The sequence below is a fragment of the Euprymna scolopes genome, chromosome 45 (genome assembly GCF_053919585.1).
Source record: "Euprymna scolopes isolate OS-2025 chromosome 45, ASM5391958v1, whole genome shotgun sequence".
NCBI lineage: Eukaryota > Metazoa > Mollusca > Cephalopoda > Sepiida > Sepiolidae > Euprymna > Euprymna scolopes.
The window spans coordinates 12,208,967-12,222,308 of NC_136526.1; the positions used below are offsets into that span (position 1 = coordinate 12,208,967).

Genomic DNA, 13,342 nt, shown 5'->3' on the forward strand with positions numbered 1-13,342 from the left:
GTACTGGAAATCTGGAGAGACTCGTTGTCACTCAGCTTCCAGGGAACACCATAGGCTGTTTTCAAGGAGAGATCTTTGATGACCTGTGTGACAGCTCATGGTGAGCCAATAATAATAATAATAATAATAATAATAATAATAATAATAATAAAACAATGAAAAGAATCGTTTTTGGCATCGAAAACAGGCACATTTTTCCGATTCCGATATATATATATATATATATATATATATATATATATATATACATATATATATATATATATATATATATATATATATATATATATATATATATTCGGGTAGAGAGCACTGTCGTAAATAATCTCAGCTGCTACTTAATTAGCTGAAAAATGCGAAGCTCGTTGTATGTTTGTTTACAAAACAGACGGTTTGAGCACTGTAAAAGTGCTGGCGGATGTCTATTTTAATAGATATTCCGACGCTTCTGTGGTCGAGTGGAAGAACTGCCGACTGTCAACACGACGGTTCTAGGTTCAATCCTTGCTTGGGAGAATGCTAGAAATACAATTAAATTATATATATATATATATATACATATATATATTAAATTATACAAATAAATATATATATATATTTATTAAATTACATATATATATATATATATATATATATATATTAAATTACATATATATATATATATTTATTAAATTACATATATATATATATATAATTATTTTCTTTTACTATAATAATTAATTACATATATATATATATATATATATTTATTAAATTACATATATATATATATATATATATATATATATATATATATATATATATATATATATATATATATATTAAATGTTCCGATTCTTATCTTTGATGATCCAACGGGAACCGGTTTGTCGACGCGATCATGTCGTAAGCTGGTTTATGATTTGCTTGTTCTCCGCCGGCGGCAGCACGCTCTTCCCGATACAACACTGAATAGAGAGAAGGAGAGGGGGTAGGGGGGCGATGTGGCTAGCTAAAGAGGGGTGTTCACCCTGGAGTATTGTTACACAACCTCCTCTTCATATAAACAACGATGACGTCATCGCGTGCCTTGCGTCTTTCAATAAATGCGTCTCAGATAATGACCCGAGCGCGCGCCCCCATTGTCGCTCGCAGTCTCTCAGCGTTCTTGCGACAAGTGTATCTATTACGTAAATCGTCGCCTTAAGTAGAGCACGCAGACTCACGGAATGCAAGCAAAAAAAAGTGGTTCAAGCACGTACTAACATTTCTTTATGAGAACGTATTTTTTTTTTCTAGCTGGGGATGGCGCCTACTAACAGCTGTCAGATATTCATCCACTATCTCATACATTCCAACCGAGAGATCTTTTAGTACTTCTACAAAAAAAAGGCGACAGATAAAACATGAAAGAAAATTTTTAAAAAATCAGTTTCGAAATATTAATTGAACTAGCGGGGTGGGGGGGGGTCACCTAAATATGATATTTTAATTCCTGCAGATTTCGTATATATTACAATAAAGTCGTGATTTCAAAAGTAACAAAAAAAGTTTGGGCGCCATCGGGAACTTGAATAGAACATCAGCAGCAGCCAAGGGGTTTCAGTAGCATTGGTTCACTTTTTGTTGTTGTAGTTATCTTATTGATCGCAGCATTTTATTTATTTACTAGCGGGAGGGCTGGGGTTCTTTGCCCGGGGGGGGGGTAAAATATGCTATTTTAATTTGTCCAGATTACGTATATATTATTAAAACGTTGTGATTACAAAAGTAAAAAAAAAAGTATTTGGTTGCCATCAGCTAGAATCGAAACCAAAAGCAAAACTGTAGCATTAAAAACTGGTGACGTTACCACTGTACCAACGTGACACGTATATGAACTGATTAAAAAAAAACTAAGATGAATGTACAAAATTTAAAACGATTTTTTTCAATTTCGACCCCATTTTGACGCCTTAGAAACTAAAGACCCATAAGCAAGTGGACATTACAATAAAACGCATTAAAAAAACAAAAAATATCAAAATTAAATTATTTTTCTTACCAGAATCTGGCATTACTGTTTCACAATTTCTTACCTGAAAAAAAAAAGAACAAATATATGAGTTTAATATCAGATGTAGGTATATATATATATATATATATATATATATATATATATATATATATGTTTGAAAAGGGAAAATTTTTCCGAAATTAGTAATGGAATACGTCGCATGGAATTACAAGTAAGACATTTTACCATACAACTGAATATATATATATATATATATATATATATATATATATATATATATATATATATATATGTACTTATTGATTTGTAAATCGCCACTTGTTCTCGTCTCCTCTTACCAACGGCGACTATAATTCATTCCTCGCATTGTGACAGCCTTCTAAATCTCTTTTACATATGTATATGTTTGTTTTCGAATGTCGTTACTTTCCATCTATATAATGTAAAATTTTGTTGAAATAAACGAAGGTTATAAAAAGAAGACGTGAGTTTTGAATTTTCAACAAAATTTTACACTATATATATATATATATATATATATATATATATATATACACTGGCAGCAAAAATCAAAATAAAAAGGAAAATCTTCATGTTTGTATTTTTTAACGTATTACAATTGTTTCAGCATAAATCAGACGATTTAAAATTTTATATTATATAACAATTTTCGTTGTGGACATCTCATCAGATATGTTTGAAAAAAATACAAATTTTGTACGTATCTGGACACATTTTCATTTCGTTAAAACTACATCTTCAATTCTTAATGATATATTTAGTATTTGATATATTTTAGTTTTAGTTACCGATATCAAGCTCTCGTCAACAACTACTCGGATGAGTACTGTTTAACAAGAGCTTGATATGGGTATCTAAAACTGTCCTAATTATCGGGTGTGAAACCGACAGTACCAATGACTTGTCCAAAATTATATATATACGTTCTTAATTTCGGATTTTCCTTATAACTGACAACTCAGCTTGATTTCTTTTTCAAAAAACAAAACAAAAAACAAACAATATATATATATATATATATATATATATATATATATATATATATATAAATAATTACTTAATTTACCCACATAAAATTAATATACGAAAGTATAGATTTATGCGTTAACTTTAAGTATTTACTTCAAAAGTGCTCAATACGTAGGTAGAGCTAGTTAGTAATTTATAAAATATATATGGCGATTAAGCTACACTGAATATTCCGCGTTTCATCCACTCTAGGACTCGCGCATAAGCCTGAGGAGTCCTAGAGTGGATGAAACGCGGAATATTAAGTGTAGCTTAATCGCCATATATATTTTATAAATTACTACAAACACACACACACACACACACACACACACAAACACACACACACACACATATACATACAGGGAGAGAGAGAGAAAGAGAGAGATATAGTCTATATATAGTATATGTATATATATAAAGAAAGTATATATATATATATATATATATATATATATATATAGTATATCTAAATATATAGTATATCTAAATATATCTACTATACATATATACATATATATATAGTATATATATATCTAGTATATATAAATACAAATATATATAGTGTATATATATTTATAATTAGTATATATATGCATATATATATCTAGTATATATATATATCTAGTATATATATATACATATATATATATCTAGTATGTATATATATCTAGTGTGTATATATATATATCTAATATATATATATAGTATGTATATATATATCTCTAGTATATATATATATATCTAGTATATATATGTAGTATATATATATATCTAGTATATATATATATATTGTAAATATAACTATATTATATATATACTTAGTATATATATATATATATGTATATACCTAGTATATATATATCTAGTATATGTATATATATAGTATATATATCTAGTATATATCTAGTATATATATATATATATATATATATATATATATATATATATATATTACTGATTATTAAATACCTGTAGACATTAGCGTTTCATTCGTTATACATAATATACTTTGTTATTTTCTTTAATTTAATCCCTTTTTTAGAATTTATTAGACAAAATTTAACTTTTATTTTACCGTTCCAATAAATATGATCATCACTGTATATATATATATATATATATATATATATATATATATATATATATATATATATATATATATACACACACACAGTTATTCCACAAAGTCTGGCTGCATAATCTACACGGTGCCCACAAAGTCTGGCTATATAATCTACACGGTGTCCACAAAGTCTGGCTACATAATGTAGACATACTTTGTGGACACCCTGTATGTATGTATGTATATATATATATATATATATATATATATATATATATATATATATATATATATATATATATATATAACTTGAGTTCCTTCAGCCATAATCGAAACTGAAACGTAAACTTATGAAGAATTCAATTCTTGTTAAAATTATTTATAAAAAAAAATAGATTACTTTATAGCTATCAGTTATAATCGAAACAAAAACAAAAATTTATGAAAAATTCTTGGTAAAATTATTCATGACAAGAAATGGATGTACACTACAATTAAACGACCCGGATATAAGCGTGACACACACACTATCGTATCAATATATAGATAATGAATACATGGAACTGGCCAGAGAGCTCCAAGGAATATGGAAGGTGAAGAAAGTCAAGGTAACACTATTTATTGTAGGAACACTAGGAGCAATACCAAAAAAAAAAAAAATAAATAAAATAAAACTTGGAAAAAAGTATGGGGGAGATTGGAATCAGAGGGATGACTGAGAAGATGCAACAGATGAAAAGGGCTGAAATATTAAGGAAACCCCTTGAATGGGGAGACTCACGCACGAACTACAGGTACAAACTGGACATATGTACACAAACTGCTACAGATGTAAAAAAAAAAAAAAAAAAAAAAAAAAAACACAGGGACGTCAAATATAAGCTATAAGCACCGACAATCCCGAAAAGCAAGCAAGTGTTGATGAAATGAAAAGCCTTTGATGCGTTTGAGGTGTCTCTTGGTTAAGAAGAAAAAAGTTTAATACGTGTAAACGTATTCTATTTTTTTTTTTTTTTTACTGTATTTTTTAATCTTTTCTCCGACCGGGGAAGCCAAACCAAACGCCATTTTCGTAAGGTTTTCGTTTTCAATTCGACATGTTAGAGGAGAAAATCTCAACACGTGATAATTCCCCACCGGAATTTATTTATTTATCTTTTTTTTTTTGTGCTTAATTTTCTTTTCTAAAATTCTTTATTTGACTTTACTTTTGTCTAATATAATATTTTATTTCAGTCAGTCGGAAGGTGAAGAAAGTCAAGGTAACACTATTTATCGTAAGAGCACTAGGAATAGTACAAAAAAAACTTTGAAAAACATATGGGAGAGATTGGAATTAGAGGGATGACTGAGAAGATGCAACAGATAACAATGAAACCGGAACCCTTGAATGCGGAGACGAACACACACGAGCTACAGGCTCAAGCCGGACATACAGAAACCAGATGTACAACGCAAAGGGACGTCGCATATGGGATCATGAAAGGTGAAACTGTATCTTTTGGGCCTTGTTGAATAGTAAGAAAGAATAATTTAGAACAGATTAGGAATATGGCGTCTAAGTACATTAAGAACGGAATACTGGAGAAGTTAAAGAATGTCTTTAAATTTTCTTGGTCCCCTCCACACACACACACACACGTACACACAAACAAACACACACACGCACACACATGCGTACACACATGCGCACACACATGCGCACGCGCACACACACACACACGCGTACACACACACACGCGCGCACACACACGCGCACACGCACAAACACACGCACACGCAAACACACGCGCGCGCACAGACACACACACGCACACGTACACACAAACAAACACACACACGCGCGTGCGCGCGCACGCGCACACACACACACACACACACACACACACACACACACACACACACACACACACACACATTGGGAAACCAGCGTGTTGTATTCCACCGTAATTATATTTAAAATTCCTCGTTCAAATTCTTCTTTTCTGTAATCCTCTTTTCTCGGCCTTTGACTATAAATAGACAAAATGCCCTCTGTGGACACAATCTCGTGAATCGAAAGAAGCAGAGAGGGAGAAAGACAGAGAAAGAGAGAGAGAGAGAGGGAGAGAGAGAGAAGAGGGAGAAGAGAGAGACGGGAGCGGAAGGATGGTTTTATGAAAAAAAAAAAAAAAGGATTGACATTGAATGTACTAAAACAAAACGGAAGTGTTATTTCCGGTTGTTGAATTTAGTCCACTAATCACATCGTAAACCTAATTTTATTATTATTATTATCAGCAATAATAATAAAATTAGGTTTACGATGTGATTGTTTTATTGTCATTATCATCATCGTCATCAATAATAATAATAATAATAATAATAATAATAATAATAATAATAATAATATCACCACCGTTCCCTCCAATAGAAAAGTGATTGATACCAAAGAGCCGAGGAGGGTCAAGGAGGGTGGAAAGACCGAGGAGGGAGCACTGTCCAGACTTCCGCTGGAAAAGTGCGAAGAGAACTGGGATCTTGGGGAGGCTTAGTGCCACTCAAATTCCAGTATAAACCTAATGGCCACTGCCAGCGAGAAATCAATGGTAAGCGGCTGTTGCGATGATGCAAATTCATTTGCAAATGCTATCGAAGGACGAGGAGGAGAGAGCTGGACGTCCGGGGAGACTTGTTGTCACTCAGCTTCCAGAGAACACCACAGGTCTCCAATCAGATCGTTTGCTGACTAGTGTGAAAGCTCCATGTGAGCCAATAATAATACATAAAACACAGTTGTGCTCGTCTGAGCTCCAATCAATGGGCACCCAGGCCTGACTTTCACGAAGACACTAGTCTAGCTGAACCCACTATCAATATTTTCTCCCACTCTTTATCTGTGCCTAAACATAAACGTAGATTCCATGAACAAAGTTTCTTTCTTGGAACTACACGCTTGTGGAACTAGTCCCTGCTTTCCAACTAACTATAGTCGTCTTCAAGTCTTACATAAACAAATTCTTGATGAGCCATCCCCTTAAGTAATCCAATTTATTAAATTTCCACTACTAACAATTACTATATTGTCCAATTGACTACTATACACTCATTAACTCTTATCATTGAGTGGCCTCTTGGCCTTGATAAATGGCGATTCCTTTGTAAAAAAAAAAAAACATCAAAAAACAAACAAGAGAACACACAAATAAAGAAAAAATAAACAAACAACGAAAATAAAACTAAAATATGTGATAAAAATTGACAATCATAGGAAAACAGTAAATGTAGATTCTATGAACAAGGAGACGAAACAATAAACTACATAATAAGTTAATGCGGCAAACAACCCCCCCCCCAAAGAATACAAGAACAAGCATTACTGCGTAGGGAAAGCAGAGCAGTGTGAATTCTTCAAACGACCCCAAATGGTACAGGCACAAAATGGCGACAGTGGAAAAAGAAAATCACAAAATCTTGCTTTACGTTGAGGTACAAAAAGATAAACTCATCCAAGCAAAGAGACCAGGCGTCGTACTAATTAACAAGAATGATGAGAACTGCTATATTGTATATTTTGCCATTTCAGCGGACTACAGAGTGCAGATCAAAGAGAGAGAGAGAGAGAGAGAGAACAAAACAAGCACGCAGTACGTTTCGGCCGATGTAACCTACGATCGTCTGGATGATATTGGTGAACAGTGAAAAATATTGTTTGGATTTTGCTTTGTTTTTTTCTCCCCCAACAGACGTAGCCATTAAAAATTCAGAACGGAAATAGACTTGGTGCTACTTGCGTTTTGAATTTCTAACGGCTATGTTCGTTGGGGAAGGAAAAAACAAACAAACACATATTTCACAATTCACTAATAATATCCAGTGTGAATGCACCTAAAGAGGGTCGGAGGTTACCTCGGCAGAAACGTTATGGAAAAAACAACTAAAATGAGAACAATAGTGAAAACAATCCAAATAATACAAGCAATAAATACGCAGAACTCGTCAGAGGACCGTGTAGCAGAAACAAATTGAACTTTTTTCTTTCCTAAGTAAATGCCTCTCCCCTGTGTTATTTTGCCATATACTGACCAATCAGGGGTGCGGTACATTGATCCCTTCTCTCCCCTAAGGAGATCGGACAGCTTCCGGTTTGAAGCCACAACCTCTTCCTTACTGAGAGAGATGCCAAGCGGATTAGAGCCTTTTTCTTCGCCCTCTCTCTCTCTCCGCCTCTGTGTCATCTCTTTCAGTATCGACGATTCCCACTGGGAATAACTACCGCGATAGCACTAGGTAGCCAGAGTTCAGCTTTTACCCAGGGATAATATCTCCATGTGAACATTCGCCTGAGTAAACCTTTTCTTTGTTACATTTATTGAAGTTGTTGTGTTGAATTATTTATTTTCTTAGGTTGTGTCCTAAAAGCACGAACCCTAAAATGGTGACCCTCGACGTGCCCGAAGAAAACCAATATAATACCAATAATTTTACGGGAACTAGAAACAGTCATTATTATTGTTTTATTGGTGATAGTAGGTAAAAAAAAAAAAAAAGATGTCTGTTTATGAGAGAAATGTTTTTGCTTATTGTTTCTAGAAAAAAAATGGTTTTGTTCTTTTCATTGAATATTAAATACAAGGTGCCTTCGATAAGTTTCTAGACTTTCTTTTTTCGTATGGGCACTTTTATTCATAGTACACACAGTCCTCTTAGAAGTAATCTCCTCCGGCTGTCTGCACTTGCTGCTCCAACAACTTCTGGAATTGTTCCATGGAAGTCCTTTTGTGTATGCGTGTGAATGGCCCTCGTCATAGCCTCTTCCTTTCGCCTCAATTGCTCCATAACGACAGCTTCTTGATTTTCCTTGAGCTTAGAGCATAACCAAACGTCACAAGGAGCAAGGTGTGGACAATATGAAGGCTGAGGAACTGTCTGGATGCTCATCTTGGGCAAATAGTCTGTGATAATATTTTTTCATATAGTGTTGCTTTATACTTTTTATTTATTTATTTATTCATTTTTAATTTAGTTTATCTTTAATTTAATTTATTTTTTATTTAATTTATTTTTATTTAATTTATTTTTAATTCAATTCATTTTTAATTTAATTTATTTTTAATTTAATTCATTTTTAATTTATCTTTTTTTAATTTTAATTTTATTTTTATTATCTATGTATCTATTTAATTTATTCTCTTATTTAATTTATTTTTAATTTAATGACTTTTTGATTTATTTTATTTTTAAATTTTTTAAAAATGATTCATTTTTAATTTAATTTATTTATAACTTAATTTAATTTTTAACTTAATATATTTTTATTTTAATGTATTTGTTAAAGTAATTTATTTTTAATTAATGTATTTTTAATTTAATTAAGTTTTAAAATTATTTCTCATTTAATTTATTTTTTATTTAATGCATATTTAATTTAATGTATTTTAACTTAATTTATTTTTAATTCAGTTAATTTTCATTTAATCTATTTTTAATTGAATGTATTTTTAATTCAATGTAGTTTTAATTTAATGTATTTTTAATTTAATGTATTTTTAATTTAATGTATTTTTACTTTAATTTATTTTTAACTTAATTTATTTTTAACTTAATTAATTTAATTCATTTTAAATTTGATTCATTTTTAATTTTATTGATTGTTAATTTAATTGATTTTTAATTTAATTCCTTTTTAATTTATTTTTTAATTAATTTATTTTTAATTATTACTAGACTACGGAGGTTTATGAGACAACAGCATAATTGTGGGTAGTGGTGAAAATTGGGTGGAGTTTAATTATTTAAGAGAACGGCTCAAAAAATATTAGACTTGAAAACGACCCTGTTGTAGTCATCCGAAAAGTAATACCGCGGTATAAAGTTTTGCAGGCAGACCATTCTAGAAAATGAACTTTGTTCATGGAATTTACGCTTAGATTTAGGAACAGATAGGGAGTAGGGGAATGTGTTGACATCATTATTTTCATGGATAGTGCTCGTCTGAGCTCCAATCTATGCCCACCCTCGCCAAACTTTAACGGAAAACACTCATCTATCTGAAACCACTATCAATAATTTCCCCACACTCTTTATCTGTGTCTAAACCTAAACTAGATTCCACGAACAAAGCTTGTTTATTAAAACTGCACACTTGTGGAACTCTGTTCTGTTTGCCTGCTTTCCAACTGACTACAATTTGGTCGTCTTCAAGTCAAAGGTAAACAAATTCTTGTCAAACCGTCCTCTTAAGTAATCCAATTTACCAAATTTCCACTACTAATAATTACTACGACGTTTTACGATTGACTACTGTACACTCATAAACCCTTATCCTAGAATGCCCACCGGACCTTGATAGATGGTGACTCCTATGTCAAAAGAAGAACAAAATATGTTGTAGTTACACGAGTAGTGCGAATATTTTGCAAGGATGTGGGGGACAATAGACGTAACAGTTTCAATCCAACAACGGCTGATCGTGTGTCAGGCGTATTCTAATGATTGAAGACCCGGTAATCCTTCAAATAACTGTGCCAATCGGGGAGCGGAAACCCGAAAGAGGATGTGTCAGAATTGTATACTTTTAACGTTTCATTTCGTTTTTCTCCAACATGTAATACACAGGGATTAAGAGGATGGATGCTAAGGATAAATGTCAGGCTTTGAGTTATGCTAAGAAAAGAAATCCTTAGAAAGACGGGGTGGGAGGTGTTGTACAGGAAATAATGACACCTACTTCCTATACATACATACATACATACATATATATATATATATATATATATATATATATATATATATATATATATATATTATACGTAAAGTATATATATAATATTATATATATAATATTATATATATAATATTACATATATAATATTACATATATATTACATATATAATATTATGTATAATATTACATATATAATATTATATATATATGTAATATTATATATCTATGTAATATTATATATACTTGTAATATTATATATCTATACAATATTATATATCTATGTAATATTATATATATATGTAATATTATATATCTATACAATATTATATATCTATGTAATATTATACATATATATAATATTATATATCTATACAATATTATATATCTATGTAATATTATATATATATGTAATATTATATATCTATACAATATTATATATCTATGTAATATTATATATATATATGTAATATTATATATCTATACAATATTATATATCTATGTAATATTATATATATATATGTAATATTATATATCTATACAATATTATATATCTATGTAATATTATACATACATTATATATATATATATATATATATATATATATATATAGTGTTATAATGGAATGACTCCAGAGGAAATCCGGGTATGAGAGCTCAATGTGGTAAACAGAGCAATAACATAAAAATATAACACGGAAATTACATAATTGTCGATGCAATAATTTATTTCAACCTTATGCTATTTTCAAGCATTTTTGAGTATCAAAAATGTAATTGTCTAGGTAAGATGCTTGAAAATACCATAAGATTGAAATAAATTATTGCATCGACAATTACGTAATTTCCGTGTTACATTTTTATATTATATATATATATATATATATATATATATATATATATATATATTGAAAACAAGAAGAGAAAAGATCCTAACAATAGTGACAACTACAACTATTATAACGGAAATAGAAACAGAATCAATAGTAATAACGAAAACAACCGGAAAAAACACAAAGAAAAACTCAACCACTTTAGCCGTATGGATTAAGAAATTAAAGAAAAATAAAACTGAATATTAATTAAGATGTCCAATAATTGATGAAGGGGAAAAATATAAACCTAGCAAATCGAAAAGATGCAACCTATGTATATTAGAATCATACCATATACTAAAATCAAAAGAAAAATTATTAAACAAACGACTAGATGTAATCCACGGATGTTTGCACAAAAACAGATATTTAATTAAAAATGATTCCATGAGAGTGACCTCCCCTTTAAACAGAAGGATCGAGTAATAATACGAATTCAAACATCAAGCAAAACAGGAATATAAAAATAAACACGCATAGAAATAAAATTATATGATAATTGGAAAAAAAAACAAATAGAAAAAAGGGGAAATTAAAACAAAAATAATTAATAAATAAAAAATAAATAGAAACTGAAAATACGAAACTACGGGTTAAAACAGAAAACTATCTTCACATAACACCAAAAGATGGAGGATGTGAGGAGGCATGGCTTTGGAAATCTTTTTACTTGAATACGATGTTCAGCATGTTAAAAATATACCTTTTGTTGTAAAAATCCAATGGATAAACATCTGAAGAAGTTGGTGGGGACAGGATATTTTTATGGACACATAAATCTTAAAATTGCCGACCCACTAATGAAACAATTGTAATGGAAAAATCCAGGAAATAAACGAAGGTTATAAAAAGAAAACGCGAGTCTTTGAAATTTCAACAAAATTTTACACTATATATATATATATATATATATATATATATATATATATATATATATAATATTATATATTGGCCACACACGGCAACTGGGTGCCTTGCGGCCCCAGGCTAAACATGTAGGAGATCTCAGAGTAGTAGGGGACACCAGAGGTAGTGCGTTATGGTCCACCGATGTGTGGACATGCCCTGGCACACTACCAACCCCTACTCCACTGTTTGTGAGTTCCCTTGGTTGGGCGAAGACTAGAGGAACTAACCCCAAAATCAAACACCACTGCCTTGTGGGCCTTATCACAATATTATCTTGAAACAAGTGTAACTAACACTGAAATACACTTTTTGTTACTATCAACCCATGTCTTGAAGTCTTGGCTTTTGTTAAAACAGTATATATATATGATATATATATATATATATATATATATATATATATATATATGATATTTATGTATATAGAAAATCGGTCCAAACGTGTGAAATTAAAAAAAAAATGGAATTTTCCAGGTGATGGTTGAACGACGGCATTACGAATATGCATGCGTAACGTAATAGTTATTGGTTCTTGTTTTTATTTTTACCATTGCAGCAAATATGACTTCATAGCTCAGGGATTAACGTCAAAGAAAAAAGTATATCGTAAGCGAAATGATTTGTTTTCGATTCTCGAAATAATATAATACGAACATATCATATTTAAGCGTATTTTTCGACCGGGCAATGCCGAGCCGGCCATCTAATATATATATATATTATGAAGGCATCAAGGTCACTCGAGGATATGTGCGTATGAGTGTG

General features: G+C 30.6%; 1 long non-coding RNA gene across 2 annotated transcripts in view; it reads right to left on the reverse strand.

Annotated features, from left to right (window-relative positions):
• LOC145269258 (uncharacterized) overlaps nt 1-13,342 on the reverse strand; it is a 205,835-nt gene that overhangs the window by 141,297 nt on the left and 51,196 nt on the right. Inside the window, exon 2 of one of the 2 annotated variants that reach the window (XR_013864970.1) lies at nt 1,265-2,057. The exons of the other annotated variant lie outside the window; for it this stretch is intronic. This is a non-coding gene — a long non-coding RNA (uncharacterized LOC145269258). Of the gene's footprint in view, nt 1-1,264; nt 2,058-13,342 lie in introns of those variants that run through there. 2 annotated transcript variants of the gene reach the window in all.